Consider the following 16,102-nt stretch of genomic DNA (forward strand, 5'->3'; position numbering starts at 1 on the left):
CTATTGAGCATGTTCTTAAATATTATATATATATATATGTATATATATATATGTAAATCTTATGTATAAGTATCATACCTATAAGTAGCATATAAATATACATGATATTTCCAACAAACAACAATAACTGAGATTGTTCCAAGGTCTGTGTGGTTTACCTGATATTTTAAAAAAGTGTACCTTAATTGCTCATTCTCTTCAGACTCTTAAATATCACACTCTGTTACTTTATACGGTTACTAGTCAAGAAGGAGGACAAAGCATTCAGGACAATCGACTCATATCCCAGGGCTATCGAAATTCTTTTTTCTCAGTCTACAAAGAAAACAATATTTTAGTAAGTAGAAACATGGGCAAACTCTGCCTAATGTCCTAAGTAAACAACAGGTTAATTTCAGATTTCCTATATTATAATTTACATCCACTCTGCAAAAGCTATAAATGATAAAATTTGATTTTCCTACCCATTACTCTATTTCCTTTAGCCTAGTCAAGGAAAACAAAACTTAACCGCACATTAGATTTCAGGATACCTTCTTGTTATTGCCTGCTCAACAGTAAATAATATGAGGATCATAAAGTCTTGAAGAAGATGCTGAATTTCTTGTGGGAATGGGAAAAAAAAAAGCTCCCTGGTGTGTTAAGCTCATTCTGAAGAGTGCTTACTGGGGAAAGAAAGACATTTTATTGCCAAAGGAATTTAGGTGTACATAAGGTTACAAATTTGTATGGGTCTGCTAGAAAGAGTACATGTAATAATGAAATAAAGAATTTAGGATATCAAAGGTCCTGATTTTTTGTGCCTAGGGATTTGTGTCTTTCTTTTGATTTGGGTTCAATTTTAACTACTTTTAATCAGTTATTTTGTTACTGTGTAAGAAAAACATTGAAATCATTGACAACAGTATAAAACCTTAAATGAAGAATTTAATAAAAACCCGTTTAATAATACAAAATGGAATAAACGTAGGTAAATTCAGACTTGGTTGTCTTGCATAATTTGAAAAATTAGAATTATCTGGTATATTTTTACACATTTAGCTTAAGAAGATGCCTTAGGGCCCAATCCACATTATAAAGTTCTCACTTTATAGATGGGGAAACTAGGCTCAGAAATGTGTAGGTGATGCCACTAATGGCAAGGTAAACATGTGAATTCCATTTATAGTTACCTTCTAATGATACATATCTCTCTTTTATCTTTCACTGAGTTACAGTTCTGAAAATTTTTCAGTTGTGGATGTTATGATCTGTTATAATTATAGATGAAGATGCCTACTACAAATTCCTTAGATTTCATAGAATAAGCAACAACAGCATTGAGGCAACGCAGAAGTGACCATGTAATGAATTAGGCACCTATTAACCTGACATCGTAGTGAATTTAGTTGTGACTTTAGAAGGCTCACTGGTTTCTTGTCTTCTTATTTCATGTAAGGATATTACATATTACATATTCTTTCTTATTTCACATCTTCTTTCAATACCACTTTAGTCATCTCAAAGAAGAAATCCTATTTTCTTATAGAGTCTATGAGATTATGATATGAATAGTTACAGAAAATAAAACTTTTTATTGTGTATATAGTGTAATGAGAAGCTTTTACTTTTTTTTTGTATTGAAGCAATTTCTAAATTTTTTTATTTATTTAAGTTTATTTATTTTTGAGAGACGGAGAGTGCGCAGCAGGAGAGGGGCACAGAGAAAGAGGGAGAAAGAGAGAATCTCAAGCAGATTCAGCACGGTTAGCACTGTCAGCACTCGAACCACAAACTGTGAAATCATGACCTGACCCAAAATCAAAAGTCAAATGCCCAACCGACTGAGCCATCCAGGTGCCCTGGAAACTCACCCTGCGTAGCAAGAAGCAATAAGCAGAAAATATTAGTTCTTATTTTAATCAAAGGGCCAACAAAGAAATAGAATTAGCTTCATTAGTAATCAGGGAAGTTAAAATTAAGACTTTATTGAGATGGCATGCTTATATTTGCTAAATTGGTGACATTTAAGAAGTCTGACTAAACCAAGTGTAGGTGAACATGACAATCAGTAGGAATACTCACATACTCCTGGTCTGTTGGTAGAGCAACCCCCCACCTCCCTTAGGAAACAATTTAGCACTGTTTAAGGATACTTATAGATGTAAAAGAACTGTAGTTTTTTGTTTTTTGTTTTCTTAAGAAAGAAATTATGAGTATACAACTCAGACGAGTAGCTGTATCTGAGAACAAGACGGGGGATGGCATGGAAAAGAAACAAAGATTCAAGAATTGTGGGTTTTGGTCTAGTTCTTAAGTTGGGTGGTGGGTTAATTTATTGTCTTTAGTCAGAATTTATTTATATGTGATGTATTATTTTGTTTATATCAAGTATTATGCAATGTAAGCATTAACTAGTAATTATAGCAAATATGTACTTTTATAAACTGAATCTCAATGTTTTACTAAAATTATTTTTGGGAACTATAAGAAACATTATATAACAGTGAGCCTTTCCCCCAAGGGAAAAAATTGTTACCAGGGTATAAATTAGTATTCAATGAATTGGTATCAAAGAACTTCAAGATCTAGTTGTATACCAAAGTGAATAATATTTAGACTTCTGGAAGCAGAGGGACATGAAATGATTATAATATTCTATCACACGAAGAGCACTTGCAAAGTGTAATGGAAGCAGATAAAAGAAATCCCCGATGATTCCTAGGGAATCAATGGCATTTAAAGTTAAAAATATTACAAAAGGAAAATCATTACAAAAAAGAAAAAGAAAGAGCAAGCAGCATGGTCACAGATGCTCAGGAATACTTAAGCAAAACATTTTGGGAAGATCAAGTTGCCCAGTGAGTGTGACATTTTGAGGCCATGAAGTAGAGTTTTAGGGGTATGTTAACAGAGAAGAGAAGAAAATCAGGATATGAGGAGTGTGCCCTCCATATTAATACAGTCGGGTGGTAATTGGTAAGGAATTGAAAAATTTCTGGATGACTATGATTTATTTCTTTGCTAACATGGACCATATTTAATGGGAAAGGTGACAATCTATTACACTTGTTAGGTTTCATCTTCCTTATTTGATAAAGAATGATAAGCAAGAGTACTTGGACGTGCAGGCCAATTTCTGGGGAAAGGTGAGACTTGGAGATGTTAATTATATTTTAAAAACATCAGCTTAGAAGTCACAGGTGAACCAGGGACTCAATACAAACATGTAGGGATAATGGTGAGGGAAATGAGAGAATGAGTCAAAGGCAGAAATCTGGATTGTCATAATCAAGAGGCTGCCATAAGAGGCTGAGAAAGAGAAATCGGATTGGGAAGGCTGACAAAAGAGGTAATCATGTCAGTAGGGAATAAAGGATACTCCTAATAGAGCGCTTAGGTGTTAGACACTTTACTGAGACCTTCACACTCTTCATTTCATGTCGTCCTCCCCATAGGCTCTGAAGTAATATGTTATGTTCCTAATTTTAAAAATGAGTTGAATGAAGCAGAGAACAGTTAAATTTGCTTAATGCCACACATATCTAGTAACCGTGAGAGATGAAGTTCAAACTCTGTTCTGTCTGACCGCGGCTCTCACTCTTAAATGCCCCTCTGTACCAGAATAAATTGAGAGTTGATAATGCCCAAAGCCAGAAAGTAATCAAATGGAAATTAATTAGAGAATGAAATCAAGATTGAAAGAGAGGTCATTAGCTTTAGTAGTTAGTAAGAGCAAGTTTGGTGTATTAGTAGGAATCAATTAAACCTTGGGGAATTCATGGAAAAATATTTTTTAAAACGTAACTTGGATGTAAGAAGGTTACCAAGGAACTTATAAGACAAAGATGATAGGCAGCAATGATGTCTATAGTTAGAGAAACTGAACAGTAATGGACAAGTTACTTAATAGTGTCAGTTTTCTCCCCTCTGAAATGTAAACAATCCTCAATTTGTTTTGGATGGATAAATTGAGCAACATACATACAATCTGTCAGTATGAGCAGTGGATAATAGAAGTTGAGAAGGGTAGAAACCAGACTGCAGTATGCCAGGGAGCAGATGGGAATACGGTAGTGGAGATAATGAATGTAGAGTATTTTGTAGCGTTTGACAGTGAAAAGAATTGCACCAGAGATGTAGTTGAACAGGATAATGGAATTACAGGAGGAAGGGTCTCTAGAATAGAGAGAGAGAGAAATTGAAGATGGCAAAGCGGATGGTTCAGTGCCTGACAGGAGGTGGATACCATAGAGTTGAATCATATGCCTGCAAAAGATTGCATTTGAGTGAACCCCCGATTATTTGTCTCTCTCCCTTCTTTTTAACCCCTTTGACTAATGGGTATTGGGTTATCTTGCAGTGGAAATTATATTAGACAAATTGTCAGTATATCTGAGGCAGAGTCTCCTCCTTGGGCCACTAACCAGCAGAGTGACTTTGGGCAAGTCTCAGTGTCTGCTATGGACTGAATGTGTCTCCTCCAAGTTCATATGTTGTAGAGTGTGGGGAGGATTTAAGTGGTAATTAGGGTTGGATTAGGCCATGAGAGTGGGGTCCTCATGATGGGATCGGTGCCCTTATAAAAAGAAGAGGAGACACAGGATCTCCCAAGGTGTGTGCACACCAACGAAAGGCCATGCAAAGGGAAACTGACCATGTAGGTACCTTAATCATCTTCCAGCCTCCAGAACCATGAGAAAATATTTTTTGTTGTTGTTTAATCCACTTAGTCCATATGGTGTTTCATTATAGCAGCTTAAACTGACTGAAACGGTATTCCAGGACTTACTTGGTTTACCCATTTGTATAATGAGGCCATTGGACTGAGAATCCTTGTAATCCTTTCCTGTTATTCCAATTCGAGTTCTGACAGTGTCTAAAATAGGTTCTTCTTGAATTTGGTACTTTTCATCTTTTCCTTTGTTCTTAACCCAACACTAATCCCTAAACTTTTGGGGGGAAAATCACAGAAGGTAGTGCAAGAATGTGTGAGTGGTTAGGGAGGGAAACTTTCAGTAGTGTGCCTAGGTAAGCCCAGATGTGTACGTATTAATTATGTACATATTAGGATCAGAGATCTCACTCTTGGTTTTTCTCTCTCCTTCTCTCTCTCTCCCACCCTCTTTCTTTCTTTCCTTTATTTTGTTAAAATAAAAAACAAATGAAGGCCAGCCTTGAAAATTCCCTGAGCAGACAAAACCAATTTAGTCATACAAACAAAGCTTAGGTTAGCTTATTTACCAAGACTAACCAAAATTACCAAGACCTGGGTAATTTTTTTTTGCTTGTGCCTCTGGAAATCATCAGCAAAACTTGAACTCTTGTCCCAAATTGATATGAGGTAACCACTAATCAATTCCCTTTCATGTAAGAAAATTCTAATATTATATCCAATCACTGGAAGAATAAACGGTCACTGCTTTCTCACTATATACACTGCTTTATAACAATATGCCCCTGGGCCTCATTTCATGTTTTAGTTTGAGGGCTCCTGGTTTACAAACTGTCTTTCTGGTGTGTGCACAGTGAACTTTTACTAATTATTACTTCAGTAATTCATTGGTTTTACTTCATCTATTTTTAACTTTTGACACTTTCTTTTCATTCCTTTCTTTCTTCCTTTTTCCCTCCCCTCCCTCCTTTGAAAATGAAATTAGTAAATAGAAAATGTAGCTCCTTATATGCTGTGTATTCAGATAAGATAGCTGAACCATTTTATGGATGAAACATTTTAGATAATTTTGCTTATAGATGTTAAATGTTGATTTACTCATGAATATTTATTTTAAAATGTGTCCATTTTTTTCCAAAGAACAGAATAGGAATTCTATAGCACATATATGTGTGTATTTTCTTCACAAGTCATTTGGAAAATTTGAAGGTCAACATCTTACATGGTTTGATAGACCCTTTCCAGCTCTAATTTTATGGTTATTGCCCATTCCTATAAGTGGACATTCACATACCTTATTCTCACATCCCATACAGACCTTCACACATATTCAGTCACACATACACATGCACACACACACACACACTCCCCCAAAACACCCATGTGCACATATACCCACATTTCTGCCAATATGTAATAATAAGGATAAGCTGTAATAAAAAATGTTTAACAAAATTATATCTATGACATTTCCAGAAAATACTGTAAACCAAATGTTTTCATACATTTTGATTTGGGGAAGAACTTTAAAGATACACTTTTTTTTTTTAAAGAAAAAAGTTGAAATCTCAATACATTTTAGATCTTTGATCCCATTAGCTTTTTCCCCAATTATTTCTTAGGAATAAGATTCTTAGGAATCTTAACATAATAATGATTTCTGTATTGTGTTGGAGAAAAACGAGGTCTATGATACAATGCTAATATGATACAGCTGAAATGCTTAATACCATAAGTCTTTCCTACCATTTCTTATCACATTAACACAGGGACGGCATTCCTCTCCTGGCCAGCTTAGTCTCCCCATTGCCTACAACTATTGGAGATTCATGAATATTTAAAAGTTGTAAAAAAGCTCTTGTTGACTCTGTTCTATGGCTTAACAGCTGAGGTTGGCTTTCTTTTTTCTTCCAGAAGTTGGATTCTCTCAAGGAAGATTCTATCACCTGCAGCGGAGCACAGCACCTGAGAGAAAGGAGTAGGCCTTGCCAGAAACTTCTCAGAACACAGGAATGAAGACTCTGATATCCTGCTGTGTCATCCAGCTGACTACACAGGACCAATGGGCTACAGACAGCACATCTACCATGTTGGCAGCAAAAGGAGAGGTATGTATGTCCGTAGAGTTTTCTATTTCTTCATTGCCAATCTTCTTGCTGACTTTCTTGCAGTTGTGGAGGTAGCAATCTGACAGTTTACTATCGATCCCCTTTAAGCTGATAGTTTTGCATAAGTACTTTGCATGGCATTAAGCCATTTCATGTATTTGACTGTGTAATTCTGTATTATACCTGCTTCTTTCTCAATGAAAGAAAAAAAAAAGGCAGTGAATAAATCTCTATTCCCTTGTGACTTCTGATTTGTAAGTTTTTCTTTTTGCAAAGTAGATAGGGAAGACATTCATTCAATACGTGCTGATAGTCATCTAGAAATAGATGTCTAATTTATTAAAAAATATACTTTCTTTTGAGTATTCTCTTTTAGTTTTAGTATGACTTAGATAAAGTTACTGTGTATTAGGTGTAGGTGAATGGTCATTCAATCAATTCACATTTATTCATTGTTCAGAGACTTCGGACACTGTCCTAAGAACTGAGCACAGTAAAATGAATGTACTTAAACTTGATTAATTTTTAGATCATTTTTGGAAATAGAATCGACCTTACTCAAAGAAAAATTTGGTATCAACTTTGATATAACGTTTCCTTATAATTTTCACAGCTTTAATCTTTAGCCCGTCTACACTTAGGAGTGAAGACAAGCAGAAATTACTTTAACTTCTTTTTTAAAAATTTTTTTAATTTTGTGTATTTATTTTTGGGACAGAAAATCCCAAGCAGGTTCCGCATTGTCAACATGGAGCCTGATACGGGGCTCAAACTCACAAACTGTGAGATCATGACCTGAGCCAAAACCAAGAGTTGGACACAACTGACTGAGCCACCCTGGTGCCCCTAACTTCTTTTTTTAAAAAAATAAAGTTTATTTATTTATTTTTGAGAGAAGGAGAGCAAGAGCAAGAGCCAGTGAGGGAGGGGCAGAGAGGGAAGGAGAGAGACAGAATCCCAAGCAGGATCCATACCTGCACAGGGCTCAAACCCATGAACTGTGAGACCATGACCTGCGCTGAAAAATCAAGAGTCAGATGCTTAATCTACTGAGCCATCTGGGTGCTCAAGAATTGCCTTAACTTCTGACTTTAGTTATTATGAGCCAACAGTAATTTAATATTTATTATCTGATATTAAAATATATGATTATGAATGACTATAAGTGTCCACAAAATTCCCAATCAAGTTGACTTAAACATTTATGACACTTATGCCATATGACAGAAGGCCTAAATATAAGGTGAATTCTAGACATGGCATCATTCGGGCTCTTGTTCCATTCCTCCTGTATTTTCTTCTCTGTACTCTTTTCCTTACATCAATGTTTTTGTCCCCAGGCTGGCAAACCTCATGATTATGTCAAAGTAAAATTTTCACTAGACAAAGCCAGACATTGAAGATCTTATTCAAAGCTACTGGATGGCCCCAGAAGGTGTAATGCTAAGGGAAATAAGTCAGAAAAAAGATAGATACCACATGATATCATTCCTATATGGAATTTAAGAAATAAAACAAACAAACAAAGCAAAAAGAGACAAACAAATGAACAAAACCCCAGACTCTTAAATGCAGAGAACACAGTGGTAGTTTCCAGAGGGGAAGCTGGAGACAGGGATGGGTGAAATAGATAAAGGAGATTTAGAGTACATTTATCATGATGAGCACTGAATAATGTAGAGAATTGTTGAATCATTATATTGTACACCTGAAACTCATATAAAACTGTATGTTAATTATACTTCAATAAGTAATAATACTAAATTATAAATAATAATAAATAATATTGCAGTAGGGGAGAGAGGTCAGAACTGAGTCTAAACTCAAGTATGGTGAAAGGCAGAGGATTTTTAAGAGCTAGGGTGGGGTGTATCATAGCCCATCTGTGTTTGCTAATTGGCTTTACCTAAAGGAAAACTAAGCTATCTCATACCTCCATGACAGGAAGTAGTTTCAGAACTTGGAGCAAAGGGACTTGCAGAAGGTAGGCTCCTACTCTCCCATGGGATTGGGAGGGAGGGGCTCCATCCTCCTTCCTGATTACATTTCAAGGAGATGGCTTTAAGTCTTTGAGAAAGACAGTCCTGGTTTGTAAAACTGCCAAGAGTCTTTTTAAAAGATTTATATCTCAAAAGGGCAGAGAAAAGATTTATAATTACAAGTTTTCTAAAGTAAATCTCATGGATAAGGAAAGCCAGGGGTTGCTGAGTCAGGGAGAAGCCTGTCTAAAGTTTAGTTAGGCCTAGGGGACTGTGAAGCCTGTCTTGTTCAGTTATATCATGGTTTTCAGTAGCAATTAAAGCAGTCTGTTTCTTTAAGGTTAGTTGGAGAGAGAAGAAAATCTATCTTCCAACTATGGACTATAAATTCTTCTTCATGGTGTGGTTAGTAAACTCAGTGCACATGCTCCCTCCTAAAGAGCAGTAATGATGAACAGGAGAATGTCATCTGGTGATTGGCCTAAGCCTGGACTTCTGAGTGAAATAGGGATTCCCTTAGAAATCCTATTTCCATTAGAAATAGGGATTTTATCATTGGCTCACACTCACCAAGGAGTTGGCAATGGAGAGACTAAGTTTGAGATAAGTTTGGGTTCTGTTGAAAAAAAGAAAGGAGAAATCGATCCTGGGTGGGCAAGAACCATTGCCACTACGTCTTATTTTAAAGATTGTCTTCATTTAAGTGTGTGTTTTGCTTGAGGGAGGGGTATGGGTAGCTGTTGTTTAGTGGATATAGAGTTTCAGTTTTACAAAATGAGAGAGTTCTAAAGATTGTACCGCATTGTTAATATACTTAACACTATTTAACTGTATACGTAGAAGTGATTAAGATTGTACATTTTATGGCCATGCATTTTAATATAATCAAAAATTGAAAATATGTATCTATTCATGAAAATATTGGAGTAATTGAGGATAATTTAAATAAGTCAACTATTTTTATTTTCTAATCATTGTGAAATTTTGTTAGATTTTCTAATTTTATTTATTTTGAGAGAGAGTGCATGTGCATGTGTGCATGCACACGCATGAGCAAGCAGAGGAGGGACAGAGGGAGAGAGAGAGAAAGAGAGAATCCCAAGCAGGCTCTGTACTGTCAGTACAGAGCCCTATGTGAGGCTTGATCTCATGGACTGTGAGATCTGAGACCTGAGCTGAAATCAAGAGTCAGATGCCTAACTGACTGAGTCACTCAGGTGCCCCATGTTTTTAATTCTTATGTATATATTTTGTTCTTAAGGATATTTTAATTTTAATTTTTGTCTCATAATAATATGAATCAGGAAAAACACTGCAACATTGAACATGATTTACTCTTCTCTGAAAATATTTATCATATTAGCCTGTTAAAGATGTTGGAGTTAATTAGTTTATCTTCATTACAAAAGGCAGAAAAATAAATGCGGGAATATAAGACATTTTCAACCCACAAATCATTTAGAAAACTGTAAACTTACTCCTTCTACACATCTAAAACTGCCCAATGTATTGTCTCCCCTACAAGAATACATACAACTTTTAGCTGTCCTATAAGGAAGTGAGTGGCTTTTGCTTCTGAAAATATAACATGGAAAAGCTTTGATTGTATTAAGAAAGTAATTTTAAAAGTTGGAAATAGATATAAAAATGGATATAGAAAGATACTTAAGACATAAAAATATCTTATAGATACATAATATATAATATTGCAGGACAAAGTTTCAAAAGTTAATGTCCCCTGAGAAAGTTATTTTGGAACAAAGTAAAGCATGCAACTTTCCTAATCATGATAAATCTTCTAAAATAAATGTGAAATACTTCTCCATTAAGATAAGATTTATGGGTTCTGTTTTATGAGTCATTAGGACATGAAAATGCTTCTTGAAATAAGAAGGACATATGCCAGCTTGTAAAGAATTAATAAAATTGGATAATGACTATAATTGTTTACTTAAATTTTGTTTTTCTAAAATATAAACTTATAAGTTTACTAACTTTTAGATATAAATTTTATAAATTCATTCCAAGATTATTCAGAGTACTTATATGTCCCCTATAACTCCATTAAAGTAAGGGAAGCATAATTTACCAAAACAAGTTGGTTCTTGATAATTTAATTGGATGGTTTATTTCACAAACTCAACATTTACCTAACCAGTAAAGTAGAATGTTAAAAAGTGGAAGTAGAGTTATATATTATTAAACCCCCTTAATTATCAACCTCAAACAACCATGTACTTTTGAATGTCTGAAACTCAGGGGATAGGAGGGGGAGGAGAGGAGAAATAGAACCCAAAGCCACCTGGACAAGCTATTCTAAATCCATTTGATAAAATTGTGAAGTTATCTCATTCTCAATCTTTCAGAGTACTTTTTGTTTTCAGGGGAAACAACTATTTTAAGGAAGGGATTACATACCTGTAGGTATTACCAGTGTTTTTTTTTGTTTTTTTTTACAAATATAAAGTTTGCTATATAAAAAAGTTCAGGCATAATTTTCTATTTAGTTTGAGACCTAGTTATTAGCATTCATATTATGAATTTGTATATTTTGATAATTTTTAGAACTGAATTAATAGTGATTATTTGGGATCACTTAGCTGTTCTATGTGTAAAATTACTTATAAATGGGGAATTATTCACCATTTCTTGCCAATAGCATATTCTCATGTTTTACTTTATTTTTTTTAATGTTTACCTATTTTTGAGAGAGAGAGAGAGAGAGAGAGAGAGAGAATCTAAAGCAGGCTCCAGACTCTGAGCTGTCAGCACAGAGTCTGATGTAGGCCTTGAACTCATGAACCTTGCGATCATGACCTGAGCTAAAGTCAGATGCTTAACCGACTGAGCCATCTAGGAGCCCTATTTTACTTTAAATAAAGCAGCAGCAATACAGTGTCATCGGACAAGTACTACCAGGAGAGAAATAATAGAAAAAAAAAGTATGTGACATCAATGTTTTCTGTTTCTCTTTCTATAAAAAATTCTATAAAGTGTGTAGCCATTATTTAAAAAAGAAAAAAAGGAACATTAGAAAAGCAAATGAAATGCTAACAATATCACTATTAATCCAGCCAAACTTTAGGAAAAGAAAAGAATCCAGATATTTAAACCTAACACTACAAGCTGCCTTTAGCCTGTGGACATTTGCTTATATAGAACTGGGCAGTTTTTGGCAATATTCAAGGAAAAAGAAATAAAAGCCAAAACCAGGTTTTGCACAAGACAGAGTTTGATACCTTTCCCCACCTGAAGCTGAGACTTGATTGTTTACAATTTCATGGAAAAAGTAATTGGAATTATCAGGACCTCATCAATAATTACAGTTCAGTGTTCTGGTACCTGAATGGTCCAGTAAACTTCACATGTATAATTGAACTCAATATTTCCTGGAAATATATTGCCCATAGGATTCCAGATGAAGCTGGAATGAAATTGTTTCCTGGGAAGAAGATCTGCTAACCCTGACCTCAAATTATCCCGTAAATTAATTTTCACACAGTGTTCAAGTTATAGCCTAAAATAACTAGACATACAATAAGACTTAATGAATAAAAATCAGTGAAAAACCTAAAAGAAACAACAGCACAAAAACTTGAGACATTGAAATTATCAGACACAGGCTATAAAGTAACTGACTTTGAAAGACATGGGGGAAATCCTGGAAATTATTACAGAGAGCAAGAAAATTTTAAAATCAAATACTGATTTGGAAAATAATCAAATAGAAACTCTAAAAGTGAAAAACACAAAAATGAAAATGAAAAGCTACAGATTAAACACAACTATATGAAGGTTATGAATCAGAATTATTGAAGAATACAGAGAAAAATTTGGAAAATACAAAATAGAAAATAAGAGAAGTTGAGAATACTAGGAAAATTATAATAATTACTCTCTTCTGTAATATGTGTTTACAATAGAATGAGAAAGTTTGATTGTTTTTAATTGAACCTGGAATACTATGCCCAATGAATTATATATTTCAAAATCACTTTCAAAATACATATTTTCAAACAAACATAAACATGCAGCTCACCACCCAGAGAACTACACTAAAGGAGATTATAAAGGACATGTGTAAGTGTAAGGGAAAGTGATCTGAAGTGGAAGATTTGAGGGATAAGAAAGAATGAGGAGCCAAAGCAATGCAGTAAATATCTGGGGGCGGTGGCGGGGGTGGGGGGACAAATGAGCATTAATTGTATAACCCTACTAAACAGAGAAGAAAATAAAACCATTTTGGATTACAAAATAGAGAATTAAATACAGAAATAGTACATAAATGACAAAGAATAAACCATTTCAGTACTTTAATATGATTACTTTAACAAGTAAAAGACCAAAGATTTTGATTGAAGTTACATTTGGTAAGTAGAGGATGCATGTTGAAATCCAATGAACCAATACAAAAAACCTGATTTTCAAATCAACCTCCTACCCCTTATCAAGCTTTACAATTAATTTTAAGAATATAAGTGATAAAGAGGCTCTGCATAGCAGGGAGGGTATGGGCACTGAGGTAGCTGCCCAAGTCTTTCTTTCTCTGGAAAGATATCCAGTCTGTCGTCAAGCCAGGAAGTCATTTCTAAGTGAGGTACATAAGTTATTACCTCACACAGCTGGGAGTGTTCATTCATGTCCATTTCATGTTCCCAGCTTACATAATGTATTTGTAGAGATAAATGCTTCATAAATTTATGGATTCTAAAAGGCTTATTATTATAAGTAATCATTTAGACTGAGATTCCTATTTAAAACATTCCATTGATAAAGACTCACCTCCTAGAAAATATCGTTAATCTATTTACCTAGAATACCAGTAATCGTATTGATCAGGAAATTAGACCACGTTCACCTGCCTTGTTTTCTTTCCCCTGGGTATATCCTTCCTGTAATCTAGAAAAGAATGAATTAGAGGTTAGCTGTTTAACTCCTTTCTTTCCACTATAGTAAACCAATGAAAGAAGCAAAATATGTAAGTTTCACATTGGTAGAAAATACAAAGTGGAATGGTAAGAAGATAATCCTTTAATACTACAGAAAGCAAAAACAGAAAAAACAGAGGACAAATAGAAGCATAAAATAAGATGATAGAATTCAATGTAAATTTTGCAGCAATCATATTATATGTTAGTGTACAAGTATGTTTGCATTCAAAGATGATAATCATTTGATAAAAATAAAATCTAATCATAACTGGTTTATGATAAACTTGAAATATAGTAATATAAAAAGTTTTAATGTAACACTTACATTCAGATAGACATGGAAATACCAAGCAAAAGAAAGCAATGTAAAGTATATGGATGACATTCAAAATATGCTGTATTGAAAAAAGCATTCTTAGAAATAAAAGTTACTTCAAAATGGTAAAAAAGCATTCAGTTCACCAAGGAATTATGCTATTTTAACTCATGTCTCAATAATGTTCTTAAATTGTGCAAGGCAATTGAAATAAATCCATAATCATAGTGGCCGATTCTATCTATATATTGATTGATTGATTGATTGATTGATTGTCATCCAAATCAAGCTGGGCATTCATTTGTTCAGCAAATAATTGTTCAGTGCCAGCTGTGTATCAATAACCATTTTTTCCCCAGGTATAATTGACAAATACAATCATAATGTTTTATGAAGTGTACAATGTGATGATTTCATATGCATATACATTGTGAAATGATCACCCCAATCAAGCTAGTTAACGTATTCATCACCTTACATTATTATTTTGTGTATGTGTGGTGAAAACACTTAAGATTTATTCTCTTAGCAAATTTCAAATATATAATACATTTTTATTAACTCTAGCCACCACCTCTGCATTAGGTCTCCAGAACTTATTCTTTTTAAAACCTAAAAGTTTGTAACTTTTGGCCAACATCTCCCTTCCCCACCGCCCCTGCCCCTGTCCCCCATTGCCACTGTTTGACATTCTGTTTCTCTGAATTCAACTTTTTTTTTAAAAAAACTAGATTTCCCATATAAGTGATACTATACAGTATTTGCCTTTCACTGTCTGGTTTATTTCACTTGGCCTAATGCCCTCCAGATTAATCCCTGTTGTTGCATATGTCAAGATTTCCTTCTTTTTATTGGCTGGATAATGTTTACTTACCCACTGATCAACATTTAGGTTGTTTCCCATGTCTTGGTTGTGGTAAATAATGCTGCAGTGAATATAGAGGTGCAGTTATTTTTTTCAATATAGTGACTTCATTTCCTTTAAAAAAATGTCTAGCAGTGGAATTTCAGATCATGTGGTGATCAATTTTTAATTGGTAGTTAGTTGTTTTTTTTTTTTTTTTGAGAAATCTCTATATTGTTTTCCATAGTGGATGTACCAATTTACATTCTTGTTCCCACCAACAGTACACAAGAGTTCCCTTTTCTCTACATCTTCACTGACATTTATTACCTCTTGCCTTTCAGATAATAGCCATTCTAACAGGTGTGACTTGCCTTTCCCCATGATCAGTGATGTTGACATCATTTCATATACCTATTAGCCATTTGCAAGCCTTCTTTGGAAAATCATCTACTCAGGTCCTTTGCTCATTTTTAAAATAAATTTTATTTATTCATTTATTTATTTTGAGAGAGAGGGTATGTGTGAGCAGGGAAGAGGGGCAGAGGGAGAGAGAGAGAATCTTAAGCAGGCTCCACGCACTGTGCAGAGCCCAAATGACCATGAGATCATGACCCAAGTAGAAATCAAGAGTCGGCCACTTAACTGACTGAGCCAACCAGGTGTCTGACTTTGCTCATTTTTTAATTGAGGTATTTAGGGTGGGTTTTTTTTGCCATTGAGTTGTAATAGTTTCTTATATATTTTAGATATTAACTCCTTATGAGAGATATGGTTTACAAATATTTTTCCCATTCTATAGGCTGTGTTTTCATTTTGTTGATGGTTTGCATAGCTGTGCAGGAGATTTTTTTAATTTTATTTTTTATTTTTAAAATTTACATCCAAATTAGTTAGAATATAGTGAAACAATGATTTCAGGAGTAGATTCCTTAATGCCCCTTACCCATTTAACCTATCCCCCCTCCTACAACCCCTCCAGCAATCCTCAGTTTGTTCTCCATATTTATGAGTGTCTTCTGTTTTGTCCCCCTCGCTGTTTTTATATTATTTTTGTTTCCCTTCCCTTATGTTCATCTGTTTTGACTCTTAAAGTCCTCATATGAGTGAAGTCATATGATTTTTGTCTTTCTCTGACTGACTAATTTCACTTAGCATAATAGCCTCTATTTCCATCCACATAGTTGCAAATGGCAAGATTTCATTCTTTTTGATTGCCAAGTAATACCCCATTGTGTGTGTGTGTGTGTGTGTGTGTGTGTGTGTGTGT

General features: G+C 34.4%; 1 long non-coding RNA gene across 1 annotated transcript in view; it reads left to right on the forward strand.

Annotated features, from left to right (window-relative positions):
* Positions 1-16,102, forward strand: part of LOC109498314 — a 76,649-nt gene that overhangs the window by 15,605 nt on the left and 44,942 nt on the right. Inside the window, exon 3 of the long non-coding RNA XR_002741367.2 lies at positions 6,569-6,762. This is a non-coding gene — a long non-coding RNA (uncharacterized LOC109498314). The remainder of the gene's footprint in view (positions 1-6,568; positions 6,763-16,102) is intronic.

This window comes from Felis catus, chromosome A1, assembly GCF_018350175.1.
Source record: "Felis catus isolate Fca126 chromosome A1, F.catus_Fca126_mat1.0, whole genome shotgun sequence".
NCBI classification, from domain to species: domain Eukaryota; kingdom Metazoa; phylum Chordata; class Mammalia; order Carnivora; family Felidae; genus Felis; species Felis catus.